The sequence below is a fragment of the Cyprinus carpio genome, unplaced genomic scaffold, assembly GCF_018340385.1.
Source record: "Cyprinus carpio isolate SPL01 unplaced genomic scaffold, ASM1834038v1 S000006695, whole genome shotgun sequence".
NCBI lineage: Eukaryota > Metazoa > Chordata > Actinopteri > Cypriniformes > Cyprinidae > Cyprinus > Cyprinus carpio.
In genome coordinates, this window is record NW_024879307.1 from 477478 (window position 1) to 505145 (window position 27668).

The 27668-nt window shown below is 37.9% G+C and overlaps 1 pseudogene; it reads left to right on the forward strand.

Moving 5' to 3' along the window:
• The first annotated feature begins 440 nt into the window (after positions 1 to 440).
• LOC122144493 lies at positions 441 to 25417 on the forward strand (annotated as a pseudogene).
• The last annotated feature ends 2251 nt before the right edge of the window (positions 25418 to 27668 follow it).

The following is a 27668-nucleotide window of genomic DNA, read 5'->3' on the forward strand; positions in this document are numbered from 1 at the left end:
AGTATGAAGGAAATGGAAATAGAATGTTTAAGGTGCTTGAGCATTACTGATGGGGCTGTGAGAGAATGTAGGACAAAAAAGCTTGGGAAACACAGCTCTGTAAAAGACCTGGAGGTAATAAATCTTCAGAATTCTGTCTGAAATCCAATCCAGGATAAACTTGTTAAGATACAGCGCTACAGTCCAGCATTTGTTATAGAAAAACTTGTAAAAGAGCTTTGCGAGCTTGTGTCCATCTGTGAAACTTCATAGAACTTCTCTGCAGTTCTTTTAATTATCCAAACCAATGAGCTCATCCAAAGGCTTATTACTGCAACTTTCCACTAATGCCATCATTTAGACAAGACGTCCTCAGTCAATATTCAGTCAATGGTTTCATAAAAATATCCTGTAGACCCTGTAATGGCACACAGACATGTGCTTTATTTAATAGTATGAAAATGGCAGCAGGGCGATTACAACTTCTAGACATCCGACCTGCAGATCTCAGAGGGAAAAGAGCCGTGTCCGCGCACTTTTACAAAGTCAGGGCCAGAGACAATCAGAATGGCTGTCCCCGGGGCATATTTGCACAAGGATCTGTTTCAAAGTCAGCATGTTGAACAGCCATTTTATAAGCATGTGGTTCAATTGCCTGAGATCAAGAACGGGCCTGGGCCCGGAATCTTTCTCGGGAAGAAGGAAGTGGGCCCTGAAGAACGTGAGCATCATTGTTCTGTAGCGAAGTTTGAATAATAACTATGAATCGAAGTGGCCTGAGAGTGAACTGGAATGAGTAACCTTGTTCTATGGTCTGCAGAACCTAAGTAAGTCCAGTATTAGGGAGATAATTTGCTTGGACCTGCATTGAGTTGGGTCCAGCATGAACAATGCTTCCGTTGCCCAAGCAAGCGTTTAGCAGCCTGAGGGCGCTGTAGGACCTCTGTCAAACAGCTGCAAATAAACTATTGAATCACCACATTCCAAGAAGAATCTAAAGAGTCTTCTTTTAGCCAGCTGTGGATTGTAAAATTAATTAAGGACCCACATGACGCCAGCTTGTCTCACACAGCTCTGTGTTATCAACTCAGGGGATAAAACTGTGATAGATTTAAGCCAATGAGAAGGATAGAGAACTCCCTTTTGTTTTAGAAGCATGTCAGCCACAAATGGTCAATTGTCCCCTTTTGACCAGCTTTGCTCAAATCCATGTCCAAGAGACAAAGGAAAATGGTAATTTACAGGATACTCTCCAGGCTTGCAAACACAAAGGATCTAAAGAACAGTGATAACGTTTAACTCAAGCAACTAGGATTGTAACGGTATGATTTTCACGTTATGATAATCGTCTCAGAAAATATCATGGTTTTACGGTTTTCACTGTATATATTGAACAATAATTCTTATCAGTAACCATGATTCTTAAAAGAACAAGAACAAGTTATTTGAGTGAACAAATCCTTTATTACAACAAACTTGAAACCATTTTAATGAAAGTATTGAAGTCTCCCTGCTGAATAAATAAATACATAAATAAATTTAATTGAAAAATATTTAAAAAAATAAAGTTGTACACCCTATGTATATCTATATCACACTTTAACATTTTATTTAATGTTTTAAAATGTTATCAAATGAAAATGTACAACTCCTTTTTTAGTTTTAGCAAAGTTTTCTTAAAACCAATGTTTAAATAAATTGTTTTATTATAAAGAATATAATTACTGTTGTTATTATAACCTTGAAGTACATTGTACAGTGCTGATATGTTTCTGTAATAATTTCAAGTTAAATCGAAATTTTATTTTGGATTGTAGTGGACCTGTGTATTCAACAATGTTTTTTCTTAAATAAAACTAGAAAATGTTTATTTAATTTTTCTCTCAGTGCAGCTCTGGTGATGTTCAATGTTTATGTAACTTAGACGCTAAAAACACCATTTATGTATGTGTACTTCAGTGTGTAGTAGATAAAACGGTGCCACTCAGAGACATGCAGAAACAAGCAGATTATTCATATAGCAGTTTCTTTGTGCACAAATATTCACAGACACAAATCATATCTACTTTTGATTTATCCATCCATCAGATTGCATGTTTTACATGGCATCCTCGTTATACTCAGGGGTTAAACTGGGATTTGATATGTGGGGGGCTCTTTGGTGTCAGCATATATATATATATATATATATATATATATATATATATATATATATATATATATATATATATATATATATATATATATATATATATATATACATTTTGTAACTAAATTAAAATGCCAGTAGTTGCCAGTAGTGAGCGTTTAATGAGGGAGTCATTGAGTTGTTCATTCAAGCGATTTGTTCAAACAGCTGATTCATCAAATGTTTATGCATGGGCTAATGAAACTTTGACTCAGCTGATTTGTTCAGAACATGGACTCATTCAGCAATCATTCAGCAATCAATTTTTACCTCAGCATGCTTACTGGCATTAATGTAGAGCCCTGGAGTCTATGTGCCGGGGCTCAGCCCCAGACAGCTCCAGCCCAATTTAAACCCTGTAAATTCCATGTTCACGACTGCACCGGGATTCCCTCTGCATCACAGAAATCATACGACCTTATCTTAAAAACTTGTGTATAAATGCAACACACCTTTATCCTGCACGCAGGCATGGTGTCCGCGAATATGAGCGAACATGTTGGATGTATTGCATGCTTTTGCAGTCACTTTGCATCCACATTTTTTGCAAATTGGATCCAATATTTGAACCTTTTTTTCGGCGGGGATGGAGATTAGATATTATCTCTGTCTCATTCTCCGCTGCACGTGCAAGCAGCCAAGTGAATACAAAGTAAAGCAGCCGAGCGGAAATAAGTTGCATATGCATGATATTTTTTTTTAACCGTAGATATGCTAAAATGTTTATGGTATGATAACCATACATGTTCAAACCATGATAAACCATCATACCGGTATATTGTATTCGTTACAACCCTACAAGCAACAGATGGCCTGTGGTACCCTTGACCATTTATGCATAAATTGGTAATCAAATAAACCAGAAAAAGACATATTTACGTCCGCACTCTGAGCCAGGAGGCTCACCAGACTCATGTAGCTGACTTTCTTGACCTCAGGACATGTGCTTCCCCTAAGGTTATAAGTTCTAAAATGCGTGATATTTCTTTGAAGTCTGGAGAAAATGATACTTGGATGGTCACCAGATCTCCACCACGTGACACTTCCTTGACCTCTGGAACAAATATATTCACATAAAATGGGGGATAGGAAGGTGAGGGAGGGAGGGGGGGGAGGGAAGGGGGAGGGGGAAAATAATGTGTTATATGCCTTTTTATATGCTTGATGTGTTTTTATGTAATCGGTGGACGTTTTAATCTGTACGTTATAACACTTTTAGTAGATATATGTACCATGTGTGTGTAAGATATGTGAAGTTTAGTGCTGAACGAGAATGGTCTTGGTATTTGCAGAACACTGATGTGAATGAAATGTTGATATTCAGTACCATACTACGTGTTACAAAACTTTATAGAAGTTATTAACAAAACTCACAGGGATATTCCCATGTGGAAGACTAAGCCATCATGTTAATTTATGCATGAAAAAGGAAACGGTACAGGGCGTGGCCCCACACTGCAGTAGTAACAACTGATTGGGATACTACTTTGTGGGACGGACTTAAGCGGCTTGCTTAAAACCACAGTGACTGAAGTAACTCATTGCTTGAACTGCTGAAAACACCTGAACAGCTTGAATCACTGAAATGCTTACTCCAACACGCAGCTAGCGTTCTTGTCCTCCAGAACTCTCAAACACTTTGTGAAGCTTCATGACCCTGCAGAGATCTTCAAAGTCTTGTGAAATCAGACTCTCTCAGAAGAACTGTGATGCTCCTATGTAACCAGGCAACCATACATCCACTGTGGAGTGAATCCCAAAGTTGTCATACAAGGAAGATTGCCAACCAATCAGAAGCACCGGGTTCCCCTTGCTGAGACCAGGCAACGAGGAAAACCCCTTTTCAACCAAAATGCAAGTAACAGACAAAATCTCCTTTCTAGGAAAACTGGTGCATATTCCTCTTAAGCAGGATAAAGATAAGCCAAATCTCTGCGCTTGTGATTTTCTTAGGTTGCGATTTAAGAACTAGTAGCAAATACTAGACTTTTGGGACTTCAGTCAAACTCAGTAACTCTCATCCTCTGAACTGTATGTGTGTGTGTGTATTTTAGTAGGGTAGTTTAATGTATCTTAGAATAGCCAACAATAAATTCTTGTTTCATTATAAAGAAGCAGTGTCTGGTGTTGTGTGTTTATAAAGCTAAATGTTTGCCCAGATCTTGTTACCTAGCTCATAAGGAAAAAAAAAAACAAAAGTGTATATATAAAATATATGAAATGAGTGTATATATAAAATATATGAAATGACTATAATATATATATATATATATATATATCACTAGCATGTATTATGTATTACAAGGGAATAATATAAATATCAAAACTGATAAGATATACTGATTTTAACGTTTCGCTGGATGAATGGTTGATAAAGTGTAAATAATTTTGAATCAGTTTTAATCAAGTTGATTCTGAATCTTTAGATTCGATCCCCTTTGAACTTGAACTAATTCTTACAGCTCAGAGCACAGGCTTTCACATTTAGCTGAGAGACGAGCTGGAGACAGCAAGGACTTCGCAGGCTGCGTGGGAAGATGGAAACACTCTGGTAACCTGAACTTGCTGCTGAGCTGGAGCACATGGGCAGTATTAGTCACATGACCTGCAACAACTTCTGAGCTGCAGTGAAGTGCTTTGCAAATTCATCCATGGCAGCAGGGCCGATTAACCCCATAGGCTGTTAGTCCCAGGCAGGTGGCATGCAGAGGTGTGTTGCAACTGCCTCTTCCCAAGGGGGGAGCTTGCCATAACCTTTTTCTTTAGCGCCATCAATAGAGGTGAGGGCAGCAGAATTAGAAGTGAATTAGAACCTTTTTCTTTAGCGCCTTTATTTCTTCCACCCCTACGGGCAGCTGGGAGGGGAGAAATGAGAGAGCAGGGATGGGCAGGGCTGACTTCATTGTAGAAGGTGATCCATGAGCGAAGCAAGGCGAGACTCATACTCTCGCAGTGAGAGCAGTCTGTCTCAGAAAGCAGTGAAATGCAGAGTGCCCTGCATGAGCCACATGAGCGACGCAGCATTTGCAACAACACAAGGAAATTTGCTCTAGAAAATGTGCTTTTTGTGATGGCCGGATAGCCACTGGAGAGAAGGCACTGATGCTGAAGCGTCTTCCCACTGGTAGGGGCTCTTTCAAAATCTTGATAGAGAAACCATTAGTTGTTACCTTAAATAATCACATGATAACTTTATTTTGTGATTTTATTGGGAGATACAAAGTTTTGTGAGTGAACTCACAAGAATGGCAAAATATTTTTTTCTCCCATCTCATATTGTTCCATCACCATATTGCTTTTGGAGTTCTATATGAAATAATTTGGTTCATATAATACTGAGGCCACAAGAGCAGTATATATACCTACAAACAAATAAAATAACAAGACCCAGTAAAACTTGAAAACAATCAAATACACAAAATCAATGAACAACAATACAGGAGAATCAAGAATATTAACATACTCTTTCTGGAGTTTACAATCAATTCTATCCCGTATTTCAGTATCCCTCACTTATTTCTTTGTATTATTTTGTCACTTGTATCTGTGCTTGTCATGTTGTCTTTTATTTGCTTTTATTTTGGTTCCAGTTGTTTCCTGTCATGCTTTGTGAAGTGTCTAGTTGCTTAGAAAAGGCCAGGAATAAATTGTGATTCACACTCAAAATTCAAAAGTTTTTTTTTTTTTTATTTGATTAATGTTTAATAAAATAAAAAAAAAGAATTTTGAGTGTGGAATCATAATTGAGTTCTTGATGTAACTAAAAAGATTTGTGCAACAAAATGAGACTATGAAACAAACAAGACGAGAGAGTGTGATTTGAGTGACTTACTAAAAGACCAGACCACATAACCACATGCTTTCATCAGCACCCTTAATGCTGCATGTGAGTATGGACAATTATTGAAAATACTTGTAAATTTTTAATGCATTAAACGATATTATCAGCACAAAAAAGTTGAGTAACATTTTTCTGAAAACACTGATATCATCACATCATAACCACCTCTGAATAGAACCCTTTGAATATGTGACTGATATAAGCTGTCAACAGTTGCAAAGAGGAAGCAAAATGTTCTTTTTAACACCCACATATCCTTTCTTTATGCAACTCTGTGTGGGGTAGAATTTTATCAAAATGTGCACAAAACACTATTCATAGTTTCCGTAGACAGCTGATTTGCACTGGTTTTGAGATACAGTATCGTGAACAGTAACCAAAGAAGTTTTGCACATTCAGTAAGCCATACGTTTCTGAACAATCCACACACTGATCCGGTTCAACAGTTCATCTGATTGTGATCATTCTCACCAAAAAAAGCTGAAACCTCAAGACTGTTTATTTGTAAACTCCCTTGCAGAATTAATGCCTGCCTGAGAAACACAGCTTGCAAAAAAATAATATAAAAATAACTAAAAGCTGGTGGGTAGTGACTGGACTATTTTTTTTTTATCTTACATGTGTCTGTATAATAATATAATATAGTAATAAATAATATGAAAAGTACAATGCAAACATTATGACCTTTTTGAGACAGAGCAACCTGCCAGTCTCTCAGTGCTGGTGCATGGCTCCAGCTTCAATACAAGTCACTTTCCTGTCCACCTATAAAGCTCTTCTGCCCCGCTGCTCCCACCGTACTTACAATCAGAATGGTCACCCTAACACACAACACATGTCCATGACCCCTGGCTTTGGGTGTGCCTGAAGCCAACAGGGTTTAAAGGGAAGACATATAAAATGCAGATACAATGACATTGTAAAAGGACAGGAAATCAGGATGTTCTGCTTGTTTCGACAGGTCTCATATAGAACTTGACATGTTTCGTCTGCAGGGTCAACAGGCTATCGTATGCAATCAGGGCATTCACTTAAATCACTTTGTTAACCGAAAGATTATCAGAAAAAGATTTGAAGACAGTTTCTTCCATAACCTAGTGAGCCAAAATAAAAAAAAAAAAAAAAATAAATTTCTTCATGACCAAATTCTAAAACAGCATTACATACAACAGCAACTGAAACAAGCTCTGGTGGAAAATAATGAAATATGGCATAGGGGAGAAAAACAGTAATACATTTGGATTGCATTATTATAAAATACTATAAAATAAAATATAAAAAATCAGATTTTCATGAGAAAATGTAGTAGCCTATTTTACAATGTTTTTCAGAGAAGTAAACATGAAAGACACACTATGCTTTATTTTAGAAAGCTTTTTTTCCCCCTGCAGTAAAAGTTGATATCACTCCCCTGAAAATTCTTCTGGAGACTTTTGATGAGCTGTAGATACAGACTGCTGACAGATGATTTATAGAAAGCAGGACAGACTATTTGCTAAAGAGGATGGTTGGACGTTATTCTATCCAGACAGCAGGCTGGATGACAGTGAATTTTCCGGTCACTAGCTTTTATGACCATTTTATGCAGCAGTTGATTATAATACTTTTATCATTTCAGTCTAAATTTTCAGAAAGTACAGTGCTAGTCTTGTCCCTTATTGTAGAATATGGAAGTAGCAAAGCTGAGGACACAAACTTTCTTTTTGTAAAGTTGAAACAACTGAATTGTGCCAATGCCATTGAGACATCATTTTAATGTTGTATGTAATGGTATACCGTAGGTATTTATCTAGGTGGAGCCAATTCCTGCATAAGAGGGTATTTTCCAATGCAATGTATGAAACAAGGGCTTATTAAAGTCATTTCACACCACCCTAGACATAAAATGACGGCTTATATATACGGAAGTATAGGTGTGATCAATGCACAGTAAATGAATTTAGCTCTGCACTACTGGCAATTGTCATTGTTCTCCTTTTTATGTAATCCAGCCTTGCTCAGACCCTCATCCCACATCCCTGTTCTTGTTCAAGGCCTGAGTAAGCAGTTCAACACAAGTGATCTGTTGCTGTTATAGAAAAATACTTGATAAATGATACAGGATTTAATTATTTTTTTCCCTAATCACAAAGGTCATTTTATTCAACATCAAAAAATTAAAAGGTTCCAGTGTTTTAGTTCATGCCATAATCATATTGTTTATGTGTTCTTAATGTTTTATTTGATCTACAGTGACCCCAAAAAACTATTTCTGCCACCAATGATCTAAATGTCAAGTGGCATTTCTCAGAATTAACTTCAGGAAACCACAGCTGCATTTCATCACAACAATATAGTCATGTTCCACTACTATTCGAGTAGCAGAATGATAGATAGATATCTACCACAGCTGCATTTCATTACAACAATTAAAGTCATATTCCACTACCTATTTGATGAGCAGATAGACTGTCATCAATTAAAACATCTGCCAGTTGCTTTAGAGATGTTGGAGCAGGGAATCAGCTTCTCACTCTTTTCTATAAACAGCCGACAGTGGTTTGATAATATTACTTCAAGGTGATTTGTCTGGTCACACACTCTTTTATGCATTTATGCATTTAGCAGACATTTACATTTATGCATTTAGCAGACGCTTTTATCCAAAGCGACTTACAGTGCATTCAGGCTAACATTTTTTTTTTTTTTTTTTTTTTTGGCTACCATGGTTCCCCTGGGAATCGAAGCCACAACCTTTTGCGCTGCTAACGCAATGTTCTACCACTGAGCCACAGGAACCAAAAAAAAAAGGGACAAAAGTTGTCACTGGGGCAGTACATTTTCAAAAGGTACACCTTTGTACCTTTTAGTTACTAATACACTTTAGGTACTAATATGTTCCTTTAAGTTTACCAAAATGGACTCTTTTAGGTACAAAGGTGTTGCCTTTTGAAAAGATACGGCCCCAGTGACAACTTTTGTACCTTTTTTTTCTGAGAGTGCACATCAGATGTTGAAGTTCATTTTGGTGCTCCAACTGTCCACGGTTTATGATTGTGACAAGATGTTTTTCACATTTTAGCACTGGTGTCTGTGAATAAAGTTTTAGCAATTGCCGATCTTTCATGGATGTTGGCTTTGTGAAATTCTCTGTGGACGTTTTTTTGTGGAAAACGGGGTCTTTAAGATCCCTATCATTCACTTTAATTTTTCACCCACTATTCTTCTTTCTCTGATGAAGTCTTTGCCATGCTTTGTGTGTATGTACTCCGTAACGACTTTTGTTCTTAAAACACCAAACAATTTGGCTATTAAGGTTACAGAAGCTCATCAGCTTAATAGGCTTCAATGATTTTCCCCCTTTTTTGGACATCTGACAAATCAACCATTTCACCCACGGCTTGTACTAAAGAATGCTGAACACAGCTTATACAATGCTAATTTACAACTTAGAGAATAGACAAAAAATATATAAATAAATGAAAATCACAACATTTGTTTTTAATATCACAATAACCACTATAATGGTGGGTGTTCACATTATTTTGTGCCTAATGCCCATTTAAAGATTATTTTTCTACACTAAGGACTTGCCACGTGGATTTCTGTTGGATTTTACATCTATTGACCTCATGTCCTCATGTATGTGAACTAAACGTAAGAAACAATACCTAAAAACTGGCATTGTGCTTGGATTTTTCATATAAGCTTCAATTATGTTTTTGTTATTCAAGTGATAGTTCTAATCTATTTGCTAAAAAAAAATTATGGTTTGCTGGGTGCATCATGAGATTCTGTGACCCAGAACATTCCTTTCCATGCAGCCTTTGGTATCACTTATATCATTGCTTCCTTTAATGATCCTTGTCCTGTGACATGTCAAAAAAATATTTGTTCTTACACCATAGAATGAACATTCTATTCTAAAACAAATGACAGCACGAGCATTTTTGAGATAGTATCTCTCCAGTACAGCAAGTTCTCCCACCGCACAGTTCTTCGGGTTTGACACTTTAAAAAACGCTGGCATTGGAAATACTAAAACCTGATTTGAAATGTGACATCATACCCACTATAAATGATAAAAAGTAACAAAGATTTATATGTTTCACGATGTGAAGAATTACAGCAATGCAACGATAGGCAGTGCTATTTAATCTCTGCATTTGTTTCTGTTTGCTGTTGGTCTGCTAATGCAGGTGTTGTGCTGGAATCACTTAAAACAGATCTTATATCACCCGCTTTCATAGAAATGAACTGAATGTTGTAAGCTTTTCATATCTAACACAATTACTGCACTGTTTCTACAACTCTCCCCTGAATCTCCTTAAACACGTAATCACCATTTTAAAACTCCCAGGTGCGAAGGCTGAAAGATTTATTGCCATACTCTTAAAAGCCTTATGACTATATTCAGTAAAATACACTAGAAATGTTTTACATTCTGTTTAAACTCTTCCTGGGTCACCTAAAGTCAAATACCTCTAATTTCAATAATATAAAGTGCAGAAATTACATACAAACCTAAGGATGTTCTTTTTTTCTCAGCGGTGCTGACACCCTGCCATAAAGAGGGTTCTCAGATTGGAAGGACTGTTAAGCTCTGGATTGATACACAGAACAAAACCACTATCTGAATGTATCTGCACTGCCTGGGGTACAAAGCCATTCAAGCATGGCTATAGCTAATGAATAGGGACACACAGCTGAATAGAATCTAACCGGTCTTGCACAGAGAGAGAAAATACATGTATATGTATCTACCTATTCCTTTTACAAATGAAAATTAAAGATAAATATAAGTAATCACATCACTGTGCTGCAAGAGTAAAAGGCATTTGTGGTGGGAACTGCATGCACAATTACCCTATGTGCACTCACCCGCTGAGAGCCGTCCCCAACCAACAGCAAAACCCCTGCTTCTGCTGTTCCTCTGCAGAGAGGAACTGCACGAAATGGCTCACTGCTTTTTTATAAATGTTGGAAAGGTGCCCATACCAACAACAAAAAAAAACAACCTTTTTACTGTTGGTGAGCTGAAAAAAACCAGAATGCAGCAGGGTCAGGAGGTTAGACTGAGGGTGTGGCCACATCAAGGAAGTGTCTGATAGACAGGGAAGTTCAGGGAGAAAATGGGGAAAAATATCCTATTTCCACAACACAGGGAAAGGAAAACATGAACACAATAAAAAGACTGACCTTGTTTCATTATGTTTGGAAAGGTTGTAATGTCTCTGTTTATTTCTTACGTCATCTATATGCCTAATCGATCGCCTCAGTCTGTGTGCAGTGACCAAAAAACTTAGATGTAATTATTAGATTTGGCCTGAATATATATCAACTGATTGGCAAAACAAAAGGAAATCACTAAATCTGTCCCCCCAACGGGCAGCCACATCATTTCAGCGAAAATCTATATGCAACACAGTTTGAAATGAATAATGAAAATCAAATCATGTAGGTGAAAGGCTTAGGTGCATTCATAATGTATGTCCTTATACACAGCTTTTTATATGAAGTGCATTCTCATCTTTACATGTTGGAAATGTATTCATTTCTTGAGAACAGCACTGTTATTGGTTTATTCCCACCACAGGTTGATCTCACGCAGGAATTAGTCCCACAATTTATTCCTCATCTATGTCCGTTAATTATGGGCAGCTCTTGTCACCCCCCCCCCCCCCCCCCCCCACCCCCACCCCCCCCCCCCCCCCCCCCCCCCAAAAAAAAAAAAAAAAAACACGTTACAGATTCACACTTAGTGTGCACTGCTGCTCAATCACTGAACCCCCTCCTCTCATCGGGATGTGAATATATTTAATGAAATTCAATCAATGTTTTTTCCCCCATGATAATTTTCATCTCCAAGGGATACAATGTACTTTATGGGAGCTTTATGGAGAGTCAAAATGGCAAGGATTTTTTGAATGCTGTCCAGTACAAATACAGTACAAAAAAAAGTAACACTGTGGCTCTGAAAATTTTTTTGAAGTTTTTGTGCAATTTGAGTGATGACTACTCCATTTCATGCCAAATTTAAATGGTTAAAAAAAACAGACCATACTATTAAAACAAGCTGAATCTGTTGTAATCTGATATAACTGTTTATACAGCAGACATGCAGACAAAGCTGAAATGTCTCTGAACGGAAATGTGTTTATCTATGTATCAAACAAGCTCTAAACTGAGGCTTTGGTTTGATTCTTATCAAGAGTGTTTTTTGTTTTTTTAATTTGTATTTATTTATTTTTTTTGACGACACTCATTTGGAAATGGGGTAACTTAAGCAATGGGGTTTAACTAGTAACTAAGGAAGATAAGTGCACATTTGTCAATAGTACACTGGCTTGTTTTTTCTTCAAAAAATAACATTTCTGAGCTAAGAGGCGGTCTGTTATTGCAATGTGATGGACTTGGAAAGGGCTACCAAAACAATGCTAAATACAGGTGGTGTCTGTTGACTTTAGTTAACCCTCTACTGCTTTACAGCTTTAGTTAACCCTCTACTGCTTTACAGCTTTAGTTAACCCTCTACTGCTTTACAGCTTTAGTTAACCCTCTACTGCTTTACAGCTATAGTTACCCCTCTATGCTTTACAGCTTTAGTTAACCCGCTACTGCTTTATCATGTACTATATGGTACATGATAAAAATGATTCCACAACATTTCTTGGTTTATTTGTGAACATTTTATTGATAAAACTTTTCTTTTTTTTCACTTTTTCTCTGCTGTAAAACAGAGGTGTATGTCTGTACACGTTTTTGCACATCACTTTGGGTGTTCCTGTGCCCCCAGGAACCCTGCAACTTCCCATTTTGTCACACATTATCGTCCAAGTGGACATCCTGGTTAGGAATGGGAGCTGTGGGCCCCTGCTTCCTCACCCCTTATTGCACAAAGAAAAACTGAATTTCTGAACATGCAAAAATAAAATAAAAAACTTCATAAAACCTGACAAAAAGCCACACGTACACACACATATTTTTATGTACAGTTTATGTCATTTTAAATAAGATTAAGCAAATAATCTTGCCTTCTTCTCACACCATGTGCTCCTGTGAACCATGTGTCAGAAGAGGACGTCTCGTCTTCAAATGGTGCTTGATAGTGACTCTCTCCCACAACTTATTAGACTCTTCTTTGATACTTTTTTGACCATTTTATTTTGTTGCAATCATTTAAAAGAAACACGTACCTGAACATTGGGCTTAAGAAAACGTTCCATTGCCTGAGTGCTGTAGATGATAAAAGATTCCATGTAGAAACACCTAGTCATCACGAGGGAGTTCACTGCCTCAAGCACTGTTGAAAGGAATTTTAGGGACAAACAACAATGCCCTACAACAAAGCTGATGAAGGAGTGTTCTCACTTTGTCCATCCTAGCTGGATTGCATTTCACACAGCAAGAATATGCATTTTTTTAACAGAAGAATGCTTTTAATTAAAAAACTTTATTAAATATATATATATATATATATATATATATATATATATATACATACAGTATGTGTATGTGTGTGTGTTTGTTTGTGTGTGTGTGTGTGTGTGTGTATACAAACCCGATTCCAAAAAAGTTGGGACATTGTACAAATTGTAAAAAAAAGAGTAAAAAAAGAATGGAATAATTTCAAATCGTGCCGTCATAAACTCTCATTCTCATAAACTTATATTTTATTCATGATAGAATATAGGTAACCATATCAAATGTTGAAGTGAGACATTTTGAAATTTCATGCCAAATATTGGCTCATTTGGATTTAATGAGAGCTACACATTCCAAAAAAGTTCGGACAGGTAGCAATAAGAGGCCGGAAAAGTTAAATGTACATATAGGAACAGCTGGAGGACCAATCTTGCAACTTATTAGGTCAATTGGCAACATGATGGGTATATAAAAAGAGCCTCTCAGAGTGGCAGTGTCTCTCAGAAGTCAAGATGGGCAGAGGATCACCAATTCCCCAATGCTGCGGAGACAAAAATAGTGAAGCAATATTCAGAAAGGAGTTTCTCACAGAGAAAATTGCAAAGAGTTTGAAGTTATCATCATCTACAGTGCATAATATCATCCAAAGATTTAGAGAATCTGGAACAATCTCTGTCCATAAGGGTCAAGGCAGAAAAACCATATTGGAGGTCCGTGATCTTCGGGGCCCTTAGACAGCACTGCATCAACATACAGGAATGCTACTGTAATGGAAATCACCACATGGGCTTAGGAATACTTCCAAGAAAACATTGTCGGTGAACACAATCCACAGTGCCATTAGCCGTTGCCAGCTAAATTCTATAGGTCAAAAAAGAAGCCATATCTAAACATGATCCAGAAGCACAGCCGTTTTCTCTGGGCCCCAAGGCTCATTTAAAATGGACTGTGGAAAAGTGGAAAACTGTATGTGGTCAGACAATCAAAATTTGAAGTTATTTTTGGAAAACTGGGATGCCATGTCATCCGGACTAAAGAGGACAGGACAACCAAGTTCTTATCAGTGCTTAGTTCAGAAGCCTGCATTTCTGATGGTATGGGGTTGCATGAGTGCATGTGGCATGGGCGGCTTACACATCTGGAAAGGCACCATCAATGCTGAAAGGTATATCTAAGTTCTAGAACAACATATGCTCCCATCCAGACGTCATCTCTTTCAGGGAAGACCTTGCATTTTCCAACATGACAATGCCAGACCACATACTGCATCAATTACAACATCATGGCTGCGCAGAAGAAGGATCCAGGTACTGAAATGGCCAGCCTGCAGTCCAAATCTTTCACCCATAGAAAACATTTGGCGCATCATAAAGAGGAAGATGCGACAAAGAATACCTAAGACAGTTGAGCAACTAGAAGCCTGTATTAGACAAGAATGGACAACACCTTCCTATTCCTAAACTTGAGCAACTTTTCCTGTTTCTTCTCAGTCCTCCCCCCAGACGTTGACTGTTTAAAAAGAAGAGGGGGTGCCACATACGTGGTAAACATGGCCTTTGTCCCAACTTTTTTGAGATGTGTTGATGCCATGAAATTTTAAAAACCAACTTATTTTTCCCCCTGTAAAATTATACATTTTCTCAGTTAACAAACATTTGATATATCATCTATGTTGTATCCTTCGCAATAAAATATTGAAATTTGAATTTTTTTATTCACAATTTGTACAGTGTCCCAACCTTTTTTTGGAATCGGGTTTGTGTGTATAGATATATCTATATATCATATATATATATATATATATATATTATATATATATATATATATATATAATATATATATATATATATATATAATAATCCTTGTACCATTTAAAACCCTTGGTTGACTATTCCAATGTCATTTCCTTGACATAAGCAACACCTCATCACAATATAATGGAAAAATTAGCCCAATTTTGTATCTTTTTTAATATGAAAGTATACCAATAATGAATGAGTGTTCCAACTCTTCTCCAGAAGAAAAGAGCGGATATTTCCCAGGTATCCTGAGAGAATGGGGGAGGAAATAACACGACCATCTGTGTGCTACTCCAAGCACATTTACGTATATATCTCTCAACAACAGTTTGCAGTAAGTAGGGCAACTCTGTGACCGTCTCACACTTGTTTATAGTCTGTCTTTTCCTTTCCTGCTTGGTCCCATTACTGTGCTCATCTTGGCTCACAGCCCTGCCTCCACTGTCATGCATTCAACCACCCTTTACAAGTCTCTTGCTCTATCGCTGTCTGTAATTTGCCTTGAAATAAAAACGTATCTCACTGACTTTCCTGACACACGTTGTACAGTATGTCTGTGACATCCATTGTCTCATCTTCCATTCCACACATATATAATGACCTCTCAGAATCCCATTAATTTTCTGCCTGACTTCTTACCATCACTATAGTCTAGTCTCTAAAAAAATGACTCATTTTACAAAGAATGTAAAAAAAATTGCCCATTTAAAAGCACATTACAATATAATTGTATGGGCAAAAGAACTTTTTTTGACCTATGACCGTTATTGGAATTATTGGAACAGTTGACTTAAGGCTGATTATGTAAAAGATTAACGCTACAATATTAGTTGCAGATCCCTTGCATGCAATCAGAGCAATGAGTCTGCAACCACCATAGACATCACCAGACTCTTGGTCTTATGGCTTTGAAAATGCTTTTCCCCAGCCTTTAATGCAGCCAATTCCAACTGTTGCTTGTTTTGGGGAGTTTCTGTGGCTCTTTAGTCTCCTCTTCAGCTGGTGAATTAATGCTTCAATCATCAATGTTAAATCTGGAGACATGATTTGGGCAATCTAAGACTTTACATTTCTCTTTGCCCTGATAACGTACTTGACTGAACTGGCAGGGTGTTTTTGGGATCAATTGTCCTGATCTAATATGGAAGTGCTTTCTAATGAGTTTGAATGGCAATTTTCTGAATATTGATAGTCAAATGATTTTGTCACCCTTCCAAATTCATTCTGCTACTACCATCATACATTAGGTCATCATTAAAATGAACGAGCGTCCTGTTCTAGAGGACAGCCATGCACGTCCATGCCAAGGGGGGGGGGGGGGGAAAAAAAAATGACACCAACCTCCACCAAGCTTTACAGATGAGGGTTGTATGCTTAGGAATTATTTGCAGGTTCCCTTTTTTTTTTCCCATACTTTTGCTTTCCAAACACCTAGATAAAGGTTAATCTTTTGTCTCATCGGTCCATCAACTCAGTTCCAAAACTCTACTGGCTCCTCACATTTGTGAAGACATCTTGCCTTTCTATTTTTGGTGATGATCATAGGTTTTGCACTTTGCTGTGTAGCTTCTGTAATTCCCTGTGTCAGCATTTTTATGATTTGTCTGTCATCAGCTACTGTTTGTTTTTCCCCTCAGCCGATCAGAGTCGTCGTTGGTTGCTGATGATGCAGGTAGTGTTCCAAACTCTTGATTTCTCCATGCCCTTTGTTTTTTCTTTAGTTTTAATTGACTTCCTCTTTTCTTTTAGCATCCAAATTGCTTGCTTTTCTTTCAGAGTCGGCTTCCTCGTCTTCATCCTGATTTGTGTGTCATCGTCTAGAATGCCAAGGACTTAGAAATGCAGAAGCAATGGATATAACTGTAGACACCTTCCCTTCTTTTAAATATCTGAAGAATTAATGCAAACAGGACACAGCTGAACCACCTTAGAAAGACCTCGTGAGCAACTGTTCAATACTTATGCTCACATCAGATAGGTAAATGAAACTCTAAAAGTGCTGATCCTTCTTAGCTGGTACAAAACATCTTTTGTATTGAATCTCCCCATTATAAAATGTGACATTTCTGTAGTTTTGTCTGCATATTCATCTTTTAATCATCATTTTACAGATTTCTTGACTCATAGCAAACAGAACAAATTTGGTCTTTACTGTTCCAATACTTATGGAGGGGCACTGTATCATAAAAAAAAAGTGAAGTGAAAGTAATATATATATATATATATGTATGTATCTGTATGTATAGGCACTGAACAAAATTATAAACGCAACACTTTTGTTTTTTGTCCCATTTCTCATGAGCTGAACTCAAAGATCTAAAGACTATTTTCTCTATGCGATCCAAAAGGCCCTCCATTTCTCTCAAATACTTTGTTCACAAATCTGTGTAAATCTGTGTTCTATGAGCACTTCCTCCTTTGCCGATCTAATCCCATCGCCACCTCACAGGTGTGTATATCAAGAATGCTGATTAGAACAGCATGATTAGTCACAGATGCTGCCCTTCAGGGGTACCACACATAAAACTTCCAGCGTGCAGTTCGGCATGCTGACTGCAGGAATTGTCCCACCAGAGCTGATGCCAGTGAATTGCATGTTATCTTTCTCTACAACATCAAGCCCATCTCCAACAGCGCGCATTTTAGAGAAATTTGGCATACCTCCAACCGGACCCTCACAAGCTGTAGACCACGTGTCACCAACACCAGCCCAGGCTAACCGCCCACAATCCAGCATCTTCACCTCCAGATCATCTGAGACCAGCCACAGGCAAAGGAGAAGTGACTCACTACACACAGACTTTACCAACAGGACCATTTGTGAACAATATTTGATAGAAATAGGCCCTTTTGTGTACATTGTGTACCAAATCAAAAAGTCTTAGATCTTAGAGTTCATTATCTGCAATGACAAAATGTGGGGCCTCCACAAACTCAAGTTAGCATGGGCTTTACTCTGCTTGTATCCAAAAGGCCTCATCAAAATATTAGGCCTACCACATGTGATGAGCACTTCCTTTTACCCGGAGGTTCCACTCTTCCCCGTGTGATATCAGATACCTGCTGACGAGATGGAACGCCATGTGTGTGTCTGTGTGTGTGTAGCCTGTAAGGATAACGTGGCTGTGTTGTGTGTGGTAACTACTAGCAGGAAATTAGACAGTAATTGATCAATTGAATATTTTCTACTGCCATATCTCCATCACATTTGAGAGGAATCCCATCGACCGCATTAACACAGGACCTCCCATCCAGTACTACACACCAAACATGTCAGAGAACACCAAAAAGGAGAAGTGTATACTAAAAAACACAAATTTAGACAGATTTGTGAACTTGAAAAAATGTTTTTGTACAAATAACTTAGATGTTTATGGGGCAAAACAAAAGAAGATGAGTTGCGTACATAATTAATTTAGTACTGTATATATATATATGATATATATCTGATATGTATGAGATTTAATCTTATTTAAACAAAATACACACAAAATGAAAACCACAATCATAAAAAAGAAAAATGGTACACACTAAACATGGTTGCAAGCAATGAATAATTCTGCTTTTAAAAATACTAGCTGAGAAAAAGCACGAAATGGACAATTCTTATTGCAGCATGAATTCTTTAAAAAATATGTGGAAAAGCAGGAATGGATATCTTTCAGTCCATTAACCAGGAGCTTCATGTGATCTTTATCAATTCAGGTAGTTCACACTCAATAACAAACTGGAAAGTTTTGTTATTAAAAAGAAGAGCCCGAAGCGGAGCTCTCCCTACAATGTTTGATGTTCCACTATGCAACAACACAATTAATAATAAATGTGGTCCTTAAATGTCCCTTCAATATCAACAGCACCTGCCCTATAATGGCTTCATGCGCCTTAAGGACCAGACACAAGTGAAAACTCTTGAGACCATTTCAATACACCTCTAATCGCACTCAACCCCATCCACATAGAATAAACGTTCCCCAGTATAATACAGTCATAGATTGCAAGGCGGTATGAAAACAAATGACATACGGTGCTTTTTAAAATACGTAATGCACGTTCACGAGAAGGGAGTGAGTAATCGGCCTGTAATGACTTGCGAATTACATGGTTCGTACGGGTTTTGCCTGCGTACGATAACGCTCCGTCTGTCCCAACACAACGACGTGCCTTAGCCCTCTATCATCTACACCCCCCCAATACACCCTATAGGATGTGCCTGACTAAAAGCACTGCGCTGAAGGAAATTCACTCATAGTCAAGCACTCACAATAGTGCCACACCAGACAGACCTAGCACATTCAATACTGACATGAATCGTGCAGCGGCCCAGCACACTATCCACTCACCTACACACACCCCAAACACAAACACCCACTATCTCTAGCATGAACATACATCAACATCAACACTACGAAACATAACATTCGTGACTCGTGCACTTGTAATTTTGCCAGGACAGTATTTAGCCTTATGTTCCGCTTGCACGGAATCTTGCACAGCACTCAGTTTTGTTATTGTTATAACCGCGCATTCCTGTCTCAATTGGAAAGCTGCCAGGCCTTGGGCACTCAAGTCGCGGTCTATACCAATCAACCTTCCACTCACCATGCCAGCAATGGAAGTTCGTTTTCAGGGAGAAGAGCCACAGGCGAATTACTTAATCGCAAGTCTACCCTCACATAATTGTTGAATTCTGTATATAGGACAACATTAGCTTTTGGGAGATGGTAACTACAGAAAAAAAGACAAAAAACCACTAAAGACCAATTTAGATATTTTCTCTTACACACTCTAAGAACACCACGATCATTCCCACCCTCAACTGTCGGTTCGCATTGTAGCTAACCAACAATTTCTCAGTTCTCAAACCTCCTCTAGACCATCTTCCACGATGCTCCCTCCTCCTCCGTGAAGAATTCAGCTCCTCACTACTCTAGAGATTATCAACGCCATCAACACGCGAGACCCTCCCATACTATCGTTAAAGCCAATACATACCAAGCCACTTCAAGACCCAACATGAAAACACAGCTCCCCTCTGCCAGAATTTACTGGTGGCGCCCAATCGTCTCCATATAGCCCCTTCTCGGAAGACCTCTATCCATTTTTTTTATTAGATTTTATTTCTTATTTTACCAGTGCACCCTTACAAACCTTTGCCCAGCCAGCCATCATGGCATTTCCTGATGAACGGGGGTGTTCGAACTTTATTTATATCTGTAAGCGTCCACACAGCGAGATATACCGGAAAACTAAAACCACATTGATCTCCAAAATCTGTCACAGCACATCCACATCCAGTATTCCGCACTGCACGTTTTGGTTAAGATTACTCATACAACCAGTATAAGCGCCTGTCTAGTTCCCCTACTCGCATAGGGACGTGAAGCCAACTGGAAAACATGTACACTCGAATTCTCAAAAACCCACATATACAGCACTTCAACAACAATTTCAGTCTTTTATTATGAATCAGGGATTCACTTAAATACTCCATGTGGCAAAATTAAGCCTATTGTACTAGACGTCTAGTAACGGACAACCAAATCCCACAATGTCGAATCACTGAACATTTGCCTCTATACTCTTCCAGAGAATATTTAAACCCCCCCCAAACCTTCTATATTCTTTCGCGTCCTTATTTGCATTTTATTAACAGAATAGGAGATTTTAGTACCGAACACAGATCGCAGAGAAAGCGACATAAAACATTAGATTCAAAGCCACATGACAGTCCAAAGGTCAACATCAAGTGCGTAAACAAGACTCATTATATGCTCACAACACACACCACATACACGTGTGTGTTGTGGTGTGTGTGTGTGAGTGGTGGTGCTCAGCAGTAATCACAAGAGATTATATAAGAGATGCAGAGAGAGCCAGCGAGAGAGACGTAAAAAATACTTTTATTCAGAGTAAAATACTTTCTTATTACAGAAAAGATGCATTAAATGACCAGCCTGACAGCAAAGACATTAATAATCGTTATGTAAACTGCTTCTATTATTAGATAAATGCTCGTTATCTTTTTAAACTTTTTCTATTTTTCAAAGACCATCCCTGCTTTGCATAACTTTTGATATGGTAAAACAGTTGGTTTGACATAGTCCTGCTTCAACCTTTTCTCGGTCTGTCTCACTTGAAAGGGAAGGGATTAATTCCTTCCGGTAGTTCCTGTTTTAATCTCATGGTGACCATTTTTCTCCCAAAGCGATTAAAAAAAAAATTAATGATCATTAACCTTAAATACTTTCAACTTATCTAGCAGACATTATGTTACTCCTGGCAACACTTATCCGTACATTTATTACTTACCTGGAGCAATGTGTGCTTAAGATCTCTGCTGACAATGCTGTCTCAGTTCTAGTTTTCGGGGGAGCTCAATTATGAATGCACCTCTTACCACCGCGTTTTTTTTTCGGATCATCGATTCCAGACGAAATCCTCAAGCACTGATGCACGTATTATGCGATTATGCTAACAATTGGTTATGGCATTATAATTGCTTTTTTTTTTTTCATTAGAAAAGAAAATATGGACCTATTGCGTGAGCTGGTGGCAAAGAATAAGCTACTTTTTACATTTTTTTCTTCTTTCTTTTTTTTTTTCTTTTTCTTCAGGAACTACTGGTACCAAGCATCTCCATAAACCAGACGTCTCCGTAAGGCAATACCAGAGTACAATGCCGCATTGTACTCAACATTGGATTTACACGTAAGTAAAATTAAAACCGTTTTGTTCTATTAAACTACGCTGAAATAAAATATAAATCTAAGATGAATAACTTTCAGCCAAACATGAAAATTAGAAAATGTTATAAAATTATATATAAGTATTGTATACTATATTATCGAGTTCCAGTGGCTTTGACGAAGACAAAAAAAAATCTAGATTTATTGGACTCAACATAACTAATCATTAAGTTATTCCAGCTTTACATGACAAACTGAACAAACAATCACCACACCCTTCTGTTTTTGGCAGCTTCTTTCTCCCGCTCATGAAAACCACAGATTGCAAAAACTAATTAAATCTGCTGCTCCCATGGCATTTCTGCAAGTGACTAGTGATCCTGAAGACCTTGATAAGCTGTTTCAGCTGTGTGTTAAATTAGCCTGGAGCTAGAACTCTGCTGGAAGGTGGCCCTCCAATTGGGTCACCCCTGCTATAGTCCCATTCACTGTCACATTCCCACTTCTTACTACATCCTCCTTCTCATCCAATATAACGTTCAAAAGCAAGCCATCTTAGTCAAAACTCACAGACCCCTCCTCTAATAGACTCTGCATACAAGACCGCTGCCACACCTCTTTATCTGATCTTCTCATCCTCATATCCACCATTTGTACACAGAGTCCATGGCCATCAGAGAGCATACACACGACAAAACCACACATCAGTAGAGAACTGTTGAAGAAAACTATTGATCACTACTCATATCTCCATGTTCCCAAGGGTACTCAAACCGTCCACCCTTTCAGTTTCCATTCAAGTAAGACTAATCAAACTCTACAGTAAAACTGGTACCATTGCCACATACAGTATATATATATATGCTGAATTATATATATATATATATCTATAATATATAGTATATATATATATATATATAAGTAGGCATATATATATATAGTACATATATATATATATATACACACACACACACAACACTTTCTTTTCCTGCTTCTTTCATTTATAGATAGTTAGATTCTAAGGATCTTAAATTTGATGTGTCTTTATGATGTTTTTATTTGTTGGTTGATATTTTTTGGCTGTGCAGCACCTTGGTCATTACACATTGTTTCTTTTAGTCGGTGTATATAAATAAACTTGCCCTTTGACCTTTTGTATTCTGACTATGTAGCCACTCTAGGTTCATTAAATGTCACAATTATATATAATACATAACTTAAAAAAATGAATAAAATAATAAAAAGAAGTGTAAATAATATGTTTTTGAAAAATGTGTGTGATTTTAAAGCCCCTGAAAGACATTTAACTCAACCTCCATGATAGGTCCAAACCTTTTTGTAATAAAAAAAAAAAAAAAAAGGCGCTTATCAACCATGGTGTTTCTTACTGTGTGGGTGATTTTCATTTTTGAAGGAAACTGACTGTTTTGGGTTCTTTACAATTGACTTATAGACAAGCCATATATTAGAGAGAGCATATAATATATATATCATATGATCTATATATATCATATATATATCGATATATAAGTCCTTTTGGGAGTGGCCAAATAAACGCACCTTACATGAATGAGTTTTATTTCTATGTGTTACAGAACACAAAAACATACCATAAAAACACACAAAGCCAGAAACAATGTATCAAAACAGAAGAAAAAAAAATTCTAAAACTAGTCTGCAGTTAACTGTTTGAAATACATCAAATTAGTCCACCTGCAGCTGTCCGAATGTTCGTTAGTTAATTCTGTAGGCAGCAGTGCAGCCTTCACTCACTCTCAGCTCATGGGCTGGAAGTCAGCTATGATGTCAATCACAGAGTATATAGGGCTCTGACAAATACCTGGGTGGGGCGCCAACACTTCAACGGAACACCGCTTGCAGAGTGACTGTGTTGAGAGGAGGTTGAGAAATCTGTTGTGGTACAAAAAGAGGAAGAGAGAGCAACAATGAATGAGAGAGATCAAGCACTGAGAAGAGAAAGCACCATAATGTGGGGAGGATCCTACTCATTTGTAACAAACCTACAGACCTCAACGAAGCACGCTGTAACTTTGTATGGAAGGAGGAGTGGAGTTGGAAGCATTTTTTTTGGAGGTTTGTAAAAAAAAAAAATAATTATCTTTGGATTGAGTTTTTTGGCAACTTTGTTTACTTACTGTTTACCATTTTAACTTTTTTGTACACAAGCCTGTTGTGTGTGTTTTTTTCTTCTTAACTAATTCAGCAAAATTTCTGCTTTTCCTTCTTCATCTCTGTCAGGTCATGGAAACCACACCTTTCCCTACACCTTCCCCTGCACCTGATGAGTGTAAGAATTTAACCTTCTAACTCCTCCAACATTTGGTGAACCACAGATGGTGATTCTGGGTTGCACTCATGTCCATTCTTGTTCTGGTCATCGTCTTCGGCAATGTATTGGTGATTTACAGCCATTGGCCGCTTCCAACGACTTCAGACCGTCACAAACTGCTTCATTACGTCACTTGAGTCTTGCAGACCTGGTCATCCCGGGATTAGTGGTTGTTGGCCTTTCGGTTGCCATTTTCATCATCCTTGGGACACCATGGCACTTTGGCAAATTCTGGTGTAATTTCTGGACGGCCCACCGATGTTCTGTGGCGTCACAGCCAGTATCGAGAACACTCTGTGTCATCGCTTTGGATCGCTACCTCGCGCATAACAATCGCCCTTCCACTACCAGTCCTTACTGACCAAGGGCAGAGCTTCGCATGTCACTGTTGCTGCTGGTGTGGTCATTGCTGGGCTCATTTCCTTCCTACCCATCTATATGGGTTTGGTGATTTTCCGATAGTAAATGTTGCAAAGTTGCTGCTTGAAGAATGTTACCTGCTGTGACTTCAACACCATACGCACTTATGCCATTCATCTCAGCCATAAGCGCTTTCTACATCCCCCTGGTCATCATGATTTTTCGGTTACACCGCGTCTTCCAGGAGGCAGGAAGCAGCTTGAAGAGAGATACAAAGTGAGGGACGGATTTTCATGCCTCAAGAACAACGGGCAAAAAGCAAGAGGCGGCAACCCTACCACTGTGAGGCAAGGACTGCCAAGAAACCCAAGTTTCTGCTTGAAGGAACAATAAAGCTTTGAAGACTTTGGGGCATCATTATGGGTATATTCACGCTGTGGTTGGCTCCCATTCCTTCTGTATTACATGTGGTCACAAGCAATATATGGCAAAGAACTGAACAATATTGCATTCAAAATCTTAAACTGGATAGGTTACGCTAACTCAGCCTTTAACCCACTGATATACTGTAGAAGTCCAGAATTAGGTACCTTTCAGGAGATCCTATGCCTCAACAGGTCACACTACCCTAACATTAGGCCAGTAAATGGATATCGGCATATATGGCACAGCTGGCAAAGTGGAGCACCGAGGGCGAAGCAAAGGCAGCTCAGAAGACAGTGACCCCCAGCCTGAGGGCAACTCTGAGAAGAGGGATGCTTGTCAGCAGATAAAACAGACCCTAATGGGGAACTGCAAGTAAAAACATAATGTTGTTGTAAATCACCTTGCGAGTCACTGACTCGTTCCACTGTGACCTCTGAATGTGTCACATAAGGACAGGTTATGCCTCATCTGGTAAGTGGCCAACGGTGGGGGGTGTGTTGGAAAAAGGGACAGTTTTTAAATGTTTGTATTCCTTCATCTACCTCATTTGCTTTCCTCTTCTAGATTCCACTTGCTCTATCTGGTTCATTTCACCATGACCTCGCTCAAAAAACTATTTGTTGCCTTTAAAAAGTAGTTTTTTGCTAAAGAAAAATGGCATACTAAAGGCTAAAAAAGCTTATAAATTCAGTGTTAAATGAAAAGAAATGCTTGCAGATATTGTACTTCTTTGATAGCAAAAAGACACTTTGAAGTGGTTTGTTCACTAAAGTGACATTTTTTTCTAAAAGAGTGATATTTTTGCTTTAAACTGAGGAAAGAGTTGCAGTTTTAAAGAGTGGATTGTGCTTTCATTAGATTAACAGAGTAACTTCTGAAATATTATTACTGTAACTTAGCTAAAATTGGATGCTTTAATATTACATCATTCAGTATTCAGGCTCACATACTGTATGCACAAAAGACAAGCATTACTTCACATAAAGTATAAGGTTCAATCTTGTAAAACAGGACATTTCTGGACGATACAGAAACAATTACACCATAATAAAATTCTTGACACCTGCACAGCCCTGTTTTAAGAGTACATCTAAAAATGTCTCTGTTAAAACTGACCCAATTGGTGAGTCAGCACAGAAACAACGCCTCTTACCACAAATGAAAGAGGAGAAGAACCATATGTTCATACCAGCTTGTTTAGGAAATTGCTTAATTATAAAGTTCAGTCTTTTAGTCATGTGATTATTTTAAGCTGAGTAACCTTAGATAGAAGTCCACAAATATAAACCATTTTATGCTAATGCACAATGTCACCTTTTCACAGTAATAAACAAAAATCTGTATCTCTTGCTTAAAACATGTTCGATATCAGAACTTCTGTGGGGGCCCGTTTTGATCTGCATTATGTCATTTCGGGTCCCTCAGCAGGCACAGTCCTGAATGCTGCCAAATCCTCAATTATTCACCCTAGGACTATTCTTAACATTTTCCAGTAAAATAAGCAACAAGTCTCAACAAATGAGCAACACAAGTTCAACAAGCCTCCGTGTAAATCCTTGAGTTTTTCAGTGTTTATCAAAGTCATTATGTGATTCCCTCTCAAAAAAATAAATAAATAAACATTATCTAGAAAGATAAATAAATTAGGAGGCATCGAGTTTCCTGTCAGGCTCAGCTAATGCATGCAGTGCAAAACACGCAGCAGTTTCCTCCCTGTTCCTCACTCACTCACACACTCATACAGTATTTCTGACCCAGGCGTTTAATCTAATGTTCCATGTATATCAAAAAACTGCATAAGTGGTAAACCGTTTCAATGCTTTTCAGTGTCGGTGAACTATTAATTTAGGCAAGTGTCTCTCTGGTTACTGTGCAGCCTGTTTATGCTGTCGAAAACTGTGAACTTTGCTCTTTAGGAAATCTCTTCATATCAGTTGTGGATTTTGTTGTCTTGATCAATTTTATGTGCAAAGCAAAACACTTTGAGGATTTCAAACATTTCTACATGTTTACTTTTCATGGATAAAATGTAGAGATAAAATATTTCTGTTTCAATTAAGCATTACATCAAAGTGCAGTTTAAAACCAGCTTCCTAAAGGGCGCACTGTAAATCTGTCCAAGATTTTACATTGGAATCATAAGTCAAACAAATGTCAATATATACAGATTTAAATAATGCTGTGTCGCTGTAAACACGGGACTATTAAGCAACAGCGTGCAGGGTCCTTTTTCAGTAAGTGAAAGTGGATGTGACACTGCACCCTTCTGGGAAGGATTTTCTCTGCATGTAGATCACAGTAACCTCTCGTGTGAACTCTGACCTGTACCTCCTTGTGCTAAATGAAATATTTGTGCAATCTTTGCTTTGATTGTGGTAATGTGATTTAATGTTGTGTTAAAATTTTATAATAATATTGCCTTCTCTGTGGACAACGCTTAACTTTTGAGTAAAGTGTTTACATTCATAAATGTCTTTCAGTTAGACTTAGGTCACAGATTATTTGCATGCAAATTGCCATGGATTGCACTTTCATGTTAGTGATTAAGCAATGCTGTGGAGTTAATCATGCTATAGACATCATATTGATGCCACCTTCAACATTAATGTGCACTAAGTATTTTTTCAATATTAGT